This window comes from Palaemon carinicauda, chromosome 18 (genome assembly GCF_036898095.1).
Source record: "Palaemon carinicauda isolate YSFRI2023 chromosome 18, ASM3689809v2, whole genome shotgun sequence".
NCBI classification, from domain to species: domain Eukaryota; kingdom Metazoa; phylum Arthropoda; class Malacostraca; order Decapoda; family Palaemonidae; genus Palaemon; species Palaemon carinicauda.
Window position 1 is genome coordinate 46,207,994 of NC_090742.1, and position 12,196 is coordinate 46,220,189.

The 12,196-nt window shown below is 35.4% G+C and overlaps 1 pseudogene; it reads right to left on the reverse strand.

Annotated features, from left to right (window-relative positions):
• Positions 1-5,115: 5,115 nt before the first annotated feature.
• LOC137657275 (piggyBac transposable element-derived protein 4-like) overlaps positions 5,116-12,196 on the reverse strand; it is an 11,234-nt pseudogene continuing 4,153 nt past the window's right edge.

The following is a 12,196-nucleotide window of genomic DNA, read 5'->3' on the forward strand; positions in this document are numbered from 1 at the left end:
ATCTTGGCCGCCGGCTGAGCTGGCATTTGCCGACAGTCTCCAGTTGTCGGCAGCCATCTTGGCTGCCGGCAGTCAACAGCTAAAGGCAGGGACCATAGCAGCCGGCAGATGATGTGGTTGGCGGCTGTATGCCCTGCCATCAGCCAAAGTCATGGCAAGAGATGGAGTCTGGCTGGCTCCGGCAACCTACCGGCAATGGTAAGGTTGCAAGATGCTGGCCTAAAGAAAGACAATGGCTCAGCCATCAAAAGTGGACAGAGGGGTAGGGAACAGAGTCCTGTAACGAGTGTGAAAGGAACTGGCAAAATTGTCAGTCCTACCACCTGTTAAAAGAAACTCCGTTTCAGTATTGGCAGAATCCCGGGTGACAGGAGAGACTCAGTTCTCCATCCCAGAGATTGCCGACGCAGTTAAGGGGATGGCGGCACTGCCGCCTCCTCTCAACAAAGAAGAAACAGAGTTCCAGTGCCACGTTATCCTAGGCTAAAGAATATTACTCTTCAGCCCAGAGGACTGTGGCACAGGACTAGTTTTTTAGTTGCAAGGAGAAGATGGTATCCTACCATAGCTTCGAGTGCGGCTAATGAGGGCTAACCTCCATTGCCGGCCACCTAGCCAGCAGGGAATGATGGTATCCTACAACCCATTCGCCCTGCCGGCAGGTCGCCGACATAAGTCTAAATACTCTGAGATTTTGACTAAATCCCAAAACCTGCCGGTATACCACACCCAACGGTTAAGGGAAGAGGCAGGACAAACCCTAAGTTAGCCATGTCTGAATAAAATTCAAGGCACAGCCATTAGGGTTGTAGCCTGAGGCTACAATCAGAGGGAAAGAGATTACCCTTAAATCTCCGAAGAGACGTGCAATGTTTCATAACATTCTAGGAGGTATCAGTCTCCACTGAATGAAAACAATACACGAGTGTAACCGGGGAATGTCTGAACGTATAGTAAAACGTCTAGGTTAGTTACCTAGGCTAGATGATATCTCGGTTACCTAAATCACCAAAACTCTAACTATACGATCGACAGAGATAAAGGAAAAAATTATGCACATTATCAAATCTTTACAAGAATAATTGCCTAAATAGCTAAATAATTAGAATAATCAAATAAGGCTATTTAAAACTGGAAGTCATTCTACTATCTAAATAACACATGCCTAACGAACGACGGCACCCATGGCGCCTCCAGTAACTGGCCTAGCTCTCAGGCACAATAAAATACTCTAATTTCATTGTGAAACAGGAGCTAAAATATACTCATAGTAAAGACCCGATACTCAACTTTCCAGAGGCGGAAGAAGATGGAGAAAGCATAATAATAACCCTGTAAAACGATCGAAAAGTTAGATCACCAGGGAATACCACCGATCGAAATCGCTACAAAAAAAGGAATGTCCGCCATCGTGGGAAAGGCGCTGTTATCATACTCAATAGTAGTACGAGAACGGGGTAGCCTTGATACGGCTCCCATTTATTTTGCCACATCTCCTCGAAGCGTAAACGCTATTAGGGATGCAGATTGCTATGAGGCGTGTCAAGAATACGTCCCTGATATTGTGCGATATCCTTGAGAGAAAATTTAAGGATATTCGCGCCAGGAGTTGGAATTCTGGATACCTAAAGGTAAAATTCTCTGGGAATATCACTGTAGTATATATATCCCTTAGGAAGCTACTTTAAGGGGAACTTCCATCAGGACGACATGGCTTGAGCCCAAATATATATATATATATATATATATATATATATATATATATATATATATATATATATATATATATGTGTGTGTGTATATACATATATACTATATATATTTATATATATATATATATATATATATATATATATATATATATATATATATATATATATATATATGTGTGTGTGTGTGTGTATATACATATATATATATATATATATATATATATATATAAATATATATATATATATATATATATATATATATATATATATATATATATATATATATATATTTATATATATACATATATATATGTATATAAAAACATATATATATACATATATATATATATATATATATATATATATATATATATATATATATATATGTATGTATGTGTGTGTGTGTGTGTGTAGCAAACATCACTGAGATATCCAAACTATTCTTCTTTACTCAAGGGGTTAATTGCTGCAGTGTAATTGTTCAGTGGCTACTTTCCTCTTGGTAAGGGTAGACGAGACTCTTTAAGTATGGTAAGCAGCTCTTCTAGGAGAAAGACACTCCAAAATCAAACCAATGTTAATTAGTCTAGATTAGTGCCATAGCCTCTGTACCATGGTCTTCTGCTTTCTTGGGTTAGAGTTCTCCTGCTTGAGGGTCACACTATTCTATCTACTTTCTCTTCTTGTTTTGTTAAAGTTTTTATAATTTATATAGGAAATATTTATTTTAATGTTGTTACTATTCTTTAAAATATTTAATTTTTCCTTGTTTCCTTTCCTCACTGGGCTATTTTCCCTGTTGAGGCCCCTGGGCTTATTGCATTAATAATAATAATTATAATAATAATAATATATATACATTTGTGTGTGTATGTGTGTGTTCCTTTTTCTCTATGCTAATGTGAAAAGAGCCAATAAACCTTACTTAATTACCAGATTCTTATTCTTATTATGACATAAAATTGGGAAAACCATGATTGTCCTTATCAATAGAAGGTTTTTCAAATGGCTCTCTTTATGTTGCAAACGTGGCAGTAAGATTAGATAAAAATTTTAATTTTTTAACTTTGTTTGTGGGATACTAAGAAAATACACAATGGTTTCGTCACTACCTCTAGAATCTTATTTGGTCCTTTGAATGGCCAGACAGTACTAAATTGGATCCGTCTTTCTGGTTCCGGCTCCTCATTGTTTACACATATACCAGATAGTCTGGCCTATTCTTTCCACATTCTCCTCAGTCTCCATACAATTGATAACACTGAGATTACCAAACAATTCTTCGCTTAAGGGATTAAATACTACATTGTAATTGTTCAGTGGCTACTTCCCTCTTGGAAAGGATAGAAGAGACTCTTTAGCTTTGATAAGCAGCTCTTCTTGGATAAGAACAATCCAAAATCAACTCATTATTTTCTAGTCTTGGGTAGTGTCATAGCCTCTGTACCATTGTCATTCCACTGTCTTGGGTTGGAGTTTTCTTGCTTGAGGATATACTCGGGCACATAACTTACTCTTATATTTCTTCCACTTTTTTTTTTTTTCTATTGCTTATATATGAGAGATCTTTGTTAATGTCGTCGCTCTTCTTAAAATATTTCATTTCAATTGTTCATCACTTCTCTTGTAGTTTATTTAACATCTTGGGCTTATAGCATCTTGCTTTTCCAATTAGGATTGTAGCTTAACTAATAATAATAATAATAATAATAATAATAATAATAATAATAATAATAATAATAATAATAATAATAATAATAATTATTATTATTATTATTATTATTATTATTATTATTATTATTATTATTATTATCATTATTATTATTATTATTATTATTATTATTATTATTATTATTGGAATGTTAGTATTAAGATTGTCATAAAACAGCCGGCCAAGTAATACCTACTGACTTACCAAGCAGCTGTTATGGCGGAGATAGTTTGATTTCGATTTTAACTATAAACACTAAATTCGCCAATATTAAATTAGAGGCAAAATCGGCTCTTATCTCTCTTCCCAGCCGCAGCCAAATGAGCTAAGTCTAATGGTTACCCTACTTTTTATCTTCGCTAAGGCTTGAATCCTTGCCCGGGCAGAAACACATATCATGAAAAAGGAATATCCCTGTTTCTAATAAACGAACGCCACCAATAAAAATGTATTTCTTCTACTAAGCTATGTTTTATAAATGGAGAAAGTTTCTTGCAACATTGATTATTTTATATATCGTTGATATAAAGTGACGCACTATATTCCTATACATGGGAATATATTTGCATTTCTCACAACTGAGACAGTCGTTTATAATGACTGCGCAAGCGTTACCTATGCTTTTAGTCGCAAGGATCTACTGACTTACTATACATGAAAAGTCAATAGGTGCTGATGAAATATTTTAGTATATAGCGCTATCGGGCATTCTAATATCCACTTCTTCGGGATAATTTATTTTCAGGCATTGAACATGCAGGATCTTTGCTATAAATATTTGATCTAGTTTTTACTTCCTTCATAATTATTTAAGAAATTGAATTCCTTATGTCTTTTTACAAGCTTGTATCTATCTGTTGATAAGGATGGCACAAGTTTATATATGACTGATCTTTTTTATTGTTGTTACTTATCTGGAAATATTTCATAGTGTTCAGTTATTACTTATATACCGTATGTAGTTTATTTTCCTTTATTTCCTTTTTTCGCTGGCCTCCTTTCCAGCTAGGGTTGCAGCTTGTCTAGTAATGATAATAATTTGACATTATTTCAGCTTTGAGTCCTTTACGTTTCGGAAGTTGCAGTATTTCCAACAGCTCGATGTACAAACTGCCTTCGTATGCCTTTGGGCCAAAATGAGTGCTACAATCTGAAAATGTTCTTGTCAAAACTCTTGATTGGTGGCCTATAATAAACTTACCCACTACTTTCGTAATTTACTTTTTTTTTTCTTATTTTAGGGGGAGGGGGAAATGGAGGATTACACCTTGTCCTTCTTGATTTCCTGTTAACTATATTTTCACTTATTAACACAACAAGCATATGATATTTTGCACCATTATATATACTCGATAATTGTTGGCAAATTCTCAAATCTACCTCAGTTCATAAAAGCACATTAAAGAAAATGGAGATTTTTACTTTATCATTACCCGGTGACAACCCGGTAAGCACTGGAAGGGTTTCCCACTCAAGACCTAAGTTACCTATCAGGTAAGTCATCACTTACGTAGTTACCCCAGGTGGGAGTTGACTCCACCTTGTTGATTAGACCTTGTGTCTTTTGACCTTATGAAACATCATCAATGAAACAGATAACAAGAGAAGGAAAACGTACATTAATTTACTATACATTTACAGTATATACTTTCTGGTAGCAAACGTTGAATTTGAATTTAGTTCTCTGTAATTTTACTGTAAATTTGCACGATGAGATAATTCTCTTATATTGTACTGTGTAAAACATAGAGACCTTAAATGGAAGAACTTATAACCACCATGGTCGTCATTTGCAACTATGCTGAGTCATACCAGCTTTCAGCCAATATACATGCTACAGTTATGAGGCACAAGTATTTCTATGTCATTTCACCTCAGAAATTCATTTTTATGTTTATTTCTATGCTCAGATATCAGTTTAACTCTTTAAGAACTATATAAATTCTTATTTTTTCTTAAAATAGAAAGGGAATTTGGAAATTTCTATTTTTCCACTATCAATTGCTAAGTTGATTTACTTTGTAGTAAACCAATTTTACTACCCAGATGCTTTCATTTTTTAGGTAATTATTGTTCTAAAATATCAATTAATGATTTTTTGCCATTATTTAAAGGGCTAAATTTACATTTGATCATTAAATGTATTCTGTTTATGATTCCTGAAAAAATACATGAACATATATATATAAAAAAAATTATAAATACTCTTAAAAATAAATGTATTATGATATCATTTTAGATGTAAACTAATATTTCCAAAACGTTTAGGAATAGTTCTTATAAATGTTTACTGAATTATGAACGCAAAATAAAGGTAATGTAAAGCATTTATCTTTGATTTTAAATCTATTGTATACTGAAAGCTTAATGTTATCATATACTAAAATATACACAATAATAAAACTTAATTATCAAATTTAGCTGGAAAGCTTTATTTCACGCCTAAGGTATCCTCCAGGATTCCCCCTGTCGTTATCACTATAAACAAATGGTTTCAAAATTGTATTAGCTAAAGAAAAACATGTAACCTTATTGCAAGCTATGGGAGCTTGTATAGATGAAAGTAATTCTGCAAAATGTATATTACACCTTAATTAGAAATGTGAATGAATAATATATGCTGAATGTACAAAATACACAGTTGACATAGTGGTCATTGTTAATTCACCTCTTTTCAAGTTATCTAAAAAATCACTAAAAAGATCACAGTCATAATCTTCAACATATTTATTTTCACGAAATTCATAGACTAGATATTTTGCAATATATTTAACTTCATGTTTCAGGGGGTCATCATAGAAGTTCCTCAGTATCACTTAGGCAAATTTCATCAAATAGTTCGGATTCTTTCTCAATACTTATTGGCATACGAAATGCAAATCTTTATATATTTTTATCTGGTAAAAGGCTATGCTTTGTAGGAGCTGGTAGATTACTAATCTTGGCAGCAGCAGTAATATCTATACAGTCTATATAAAAACTGCCTCCACTTCTTTGTCTTGCCTGTTCAAAGAACTTTTCTTAAGCTTCATCAGCAAATATCTCATCAAAACATACTCAAAATAATATTCTGAAAGTAAATGTTTAGCAGCTCCCACATTGGTCATAGCGCTAATTGTAATAGCTTCAACAGTCTGCTTGGTGATGTTCAGAGAACGGCCTTTACCTCCTTCCCATACACGGGAGGAAATAACTTCGCATGTTTCCTGTAGTTTCTGAAAAGCCTCATATTGCATAGTCCAAGGTGATTGGCAACTATATTTGTTGATAATATCTGAGTAGAGATCTTTGACATTCATCATCTTTAACGAATTGGTTATAAGCTTAACAAAAATTATGGTATCTTCGCTGATTTCTTGCTATGTTTGGATAGCGTGTAGTGCAGCAACTGTTGTCATTGAAAACACTTTGACGTTGCAAAGGTTTTTGATATATCGATGTGCAAGTTAGTTTAGTCATTGGAATTGTAGTCTTACGATCGCTTTACGTCATTATATAATGTCAAAACAACGTGCTAAATAATGTGTTATCCATGGTGGACACCAATCTCTGTCCTGAACATTGATCCATTTGTTTTGGATATTCTTGAATATGTGTACAAGGTTATATACAAGAAATACACTCAATTCAATTGTTGGTATTGGAACTTTAACAGGACCTCCAAGTTTGTTATACACACTACGATTAGTTACACAGTTATCACCTATTACTGATATGACACGTCCACCAAGGGTTGCCAGGTTGGCCTTTCTCGTGACAAAAAATCTCCAGATTTGGCCTTTTTTCCCGCTTGATACCTAAACTTGGCCTTTTTGAAATTGGTAAGTCTTAATCATATATTTTCTGCGTTTTCTACTATTATGTTGGCCTTTTAAATCTGCAGTTGATCAGACGTTGGCCTTTTCTCATTTGGAAAACCTGGCAACCCTGCTTCCACCAACCCTACAAATGGCACTAATTGCCTCAAGTAGATAATCCTTCAGCTGATCAGCTGGCAATTTAGAACAGGGCATTATCCTCAAAATATGATGTGGAGCGCCATAATGACAAGCTATATCTACACCCACAGCATGTGAAGTAAGAACATGTTCATTATTTTCTGCATAAGCATTGATGTAACCCTCTCAAAAACGCGAGGTCTCAAAAAGTTTGAATTCATCATACATCACATTAACATGCCTTTGTTCTGGCTTAAGCTGCTCAAATAGAACTTCCAGAATATCATCTTGAATACTTCTTGGTAACATTTTTTCAGTGTTCTTAAAAAGGCAGAATAATTGTTCCGGAGAGGCGAATCATTTTACAGTATAAGCACTTGGAGATACGTCATGGAGTTCAAGCGCAAAAATTAATGTATTTATGTCAAACCGTCTCAATTTTGCTGGTTTGAAAAATAATGCTATTTGAGATATGAGAAATATAAAATGAGGTGAATCGTGACAATCTGTTATCAAATTCATTGAGTCAATAATGTGCTGCATGTGGTAACAGCTTTCAAACTCATGTTTACTAGCTTGAGTAATTATTGTTTGGACCTGAGACCACTTAGAAATACGACTATTGGTTTGGAAAGGGAAAAGTTTTTTTTTTGGTACATTTATGGTATTTTCCAACAGCCTCAAGGAAAACAAAGCCAAAAGATGATTCAACATATCTAAAATTAATGAATAATTCCACCTTTTGACCTATTCTATGTTTTTAGATATGTATAAATTTTCATTTTCTCAATAAAACCAAGATGAAGGGGATTTGAGTCTTATTTCTGTGTAAAGGATTCAAATTCTTGAATTTGATCCAGATGTCCTACATTCTTGCGTTTTTTCACCTCTCTACCAGGTGGAAGTAAAGGTTGGTCAAAGATTCAATTAGCATGCTTAAGACAGGACTTGGGTATATTCACTTGGTGTTACGTTCACTTAGGGCGCTTATACCTACTTACCATTAAGGCCTTTTTTTTTTTTTTTTTTTTTTTTTTTTTTTTAGTTTACTAATTTAAAGACTTTACTTTCAATTGGTGAAAAAGAAAAAATTCCTGAATATAGAAATAACACATTACTCACAAAATTAAGAAAATAAGTATACAAATATAAATTTGTTCAAATAACAGGCACTGTACACTTAAAAATAATGAACTTTATTAATACTAAGTATTCTCTTGATAGTAGAAGAGTTCCTCAGTTAATTGATGTAAAGGATTGGAGCAAAACTGCAAAATCTGTAAGGAAAAGAAAATGCTGTGAATATTTTTTGTACACAAAATCACTAAAATTTTTGGTGTGAAAGGAATGCTATATTTATTGTAGTAATACTTATTGGATCTGGATAAAATTTTCCAAAAGTCATCTACAATGATCCTAGATGATGGAAAAACAATTAAAAAAATATATATCTAGTAACTATAAACTGGAAAAGAATGGAAATAAAAGGGAAATTTAGAGTACTAATAAATGATGGATGTGCATGAAATTTTGACAAAGTAATCTTAAATGACCCTAGATGAGGGCAAAAATGTTAAATATTATATTTAGTAAGTATAAACTGGTAAAAAAAAAATAATTGGGGAAACTTACCACGTGGGATGGCACTCGTCGCAGACGTAGTTGACATGCGAGTTACATGCAGGCTTATGGCACTTCGCACACAGAAGCTTGGTCCTGGCATTAGAAGTCGAAGGGCAGAAATGGCATCTGTGGCGCTTCTCACTACGTTTTTGAGTGTCTGGGGCTTCGTCTTCGGGCTCTTTTACCTCAAAAACAGAGCAAATGAGGTAAGTCACGTCCCTTGGGAGGTACCTCTTTTGCACAAGTCGACTAAGTGCCCAGTCACGGGCGAGTTCCATGGCCAAATCTACATAAAATTGCCTCCTATTGTATAACTTGTTGCCTGGCAAGTTTTGGTGGATGTAGAATGAGTTGTTCACCACAATATTGAGAACACCATAGAAGATACATATGGGCCACCTCCTTGTCTTCCTGCTGCAGGTCAGGGCAGAACATATTTGGTCGAAGGTGTCGACTCCTCCCTTCGTTGCATTATAGAACATATGAATATGGCTTTTTTGGTTTTCAATAACCGTGGGATTGTGATGGATAGTTGAAACAATCTGGATCCTTTTTGTGGTCTTCACACGTTGGCACTAAAGTGTGACCTTGTCCTTGTAGTTATACGAGGCCACACATTCGCCCAAATCCAGGGGTGTTGTCAGCATCACAAAAGGTGTGTAAGGTTTAGGAAGAACAGTGCCAACTAGATGCATCCCAAATTGACAGAGACCCCTGGCTAAGGGCAAGGAAGTAAACCAGTTATCTGTGGTAATAATACGCCCAGTTGTCCTGAAGGGGCAGGTTAGCTCCATCGTGAAGTACTCTCCCAAGGGTGTACTTGTAGTGGGAGTCCCCTTGCCCAAGTAGGGAATTGCATCGCACATGTAGTATGTCTCTGCATCACAGGCCATAACTAACTTGATGCCATACCTAAGAGAAAAGAAATAAAATGCAATCATTAAGTCATCAATTAACACTCACAGGTAATCAATGAAAATAAAATAAAATAAAATAATATAAAATAAAATAAAATAAAATAAAAATATACATAAAATGAAATATACATATATAAGTAAAATATGCTGTACATAATAAATAAATAATGAATGTTAATTTATATATAATGGAATAAATGCGAATTACAATAATAAAAAAATTATTTTTAGTCATCAATGAATATGTAATTATAAAAATGTAATGAGATTCACACTGAACATAAATAGAATGTACTGTGCATAATAAATAATGAATGAATGTTAATAATTTATATATAAATAAATAAATGCCGATTTCAATATTAAAGAAAATATTTCTAGTCATCAATGAATATGTAGGAATTATAAACAAGGAATAAGATTTATACTGAAGAAAATGCAATAAAATCTATATAAAGATAATTAAAATCTTTTACTTACTTTGCTGGTTTATTCGGGATGTACATCCTGAAAGCACACCGTCCCCTGAAGGCGAGGAGCTGCTCATCCACAGTAAGATGCCCACTTGGTTCATAGTTTGCAATGCAGTTTGCAATGACCTGGTTCCACAAACTCCTTATAGCAGCAAATCTGTCAGTCTTCACACGTTCCTCCCTCATGGCAATGCTGTCAAATCGTAGAGCCCTCTGAATAAAGAAGAAGCGTCGCTCACTCATGACACTCCTGTAGAAGGGACATCCTTGAGACTTGGAAAACATCTCTTACGATGTCAAATGATTATCTTTCCGTGCCCCTGTCATGATGAGGATCCCAAGGAACGCACAGAACTCCATTAGGGTCAGGTCTTTGAAGGTGGGGTCATTTTGCCACTTGCACCTGTTTCTGAGGATGATGATCTTGTCGTTGGTGGGGACGACCACTTCAGCAAGTAAGGAATTCGGCAAAAACTTGGCAAAAACTTCTGCAGGAGTACTGCACTCGATGACGCTCATGGTAGGGCCAGCATTGTCAAACTGATCGATATTCATAATGGGGGGCATTGTTGGGTTTGGCTCTGAGTGCCACTTTGTGTTGTCCTTAGCCTTGTAGGAGTTGTCCGGCAATCTCTTCAATGCCACACCTACTGCAGGGCAAAGAGGGCCTCTCCTCCTTTTTCTACTCCTGAGCTCTATGGCACTAAGGTCAGGATCAGCAGGAGACGCTGAGGGAGGCATAGGAGGCGCTGAAGGAGGCACAGCAGACGCTGAAGGAAGCACAGGAGACGCTGAAGGAGGCACAGGAGACGCTGAAGGAGGCACAGGAGACGCTGCAGAGGACACAGGAGACGGTGAAGGAGGCCTATGAGTGAGGGAACTCAAAGGAACTGCATGCGAGATAGCCAAATCTTGCATCACATCGGCTACTTCTCCCTTAAGATTAGCAGGCAAAAGTTGGGCCTCTTCCTCCTCTTCCTGCCAAGTTACGGCATCGTGAAGGTCGTCAAGTACACTGACTGCTTCAAACGTCGATGTAGAAGGTTCTTCTTCATCACTACTCAAGAAGCGAACCTACAAAACCTCTTCCTCCGACAGGTTTCTCTTAGCCATGGCAAAATCTGAAAATAGGAAAAAATCGAAAATTAGAAATTAGCCTCAAATCACATATTTACTGCACTATGAGCCAATATGGTGATTGGTATGGGTACAAACATAATACACGAATACACTCATAACTTATAGTAATTAATAAAGTAATAAGTAATAAAGCAGTAATGTAAAATGCAAAATTTAGCGATGGCATAACTTACTCTCTTTACGATAACGTAGTGTCAGATATGCACCAATTTCCACTTTGGAGGGCAATATCCGGTAAACGCGGCGGAGCAGAGGTGACACGCGTGATGCTTCTTCTAAAATTGGTGAATGACTGACTCTCCCTGGAAAAGATGCGAGATCATGCGTCTCTGTGCAGGAACCAAAAAACTAGTTTTGCGCAGAATTGTGGTGCAGATATGACACCACGCTACCTGTCCAGGGTAGACCTCAAGCAGTTTGGTTCATTAGGCATGGCCAAAATGAAGTTCATTTTGTATATGGTTTATTGCATATTTTTCCAAAGCACCCATAGCAAATACACCGATGAAGCATTTCGATGAAGAAAATCACACAATAGTAATATATTTCAAAATAGGAAATTTTCCAATTTTTAAAAAAAGGAAATATAATGAGTATAATGAAGACATAATGCATGTTTAAAAATGTTATCTATTTGCTAAAAAAACATCTGTAAACATTGTGGATATTCAAAGCATTAAAT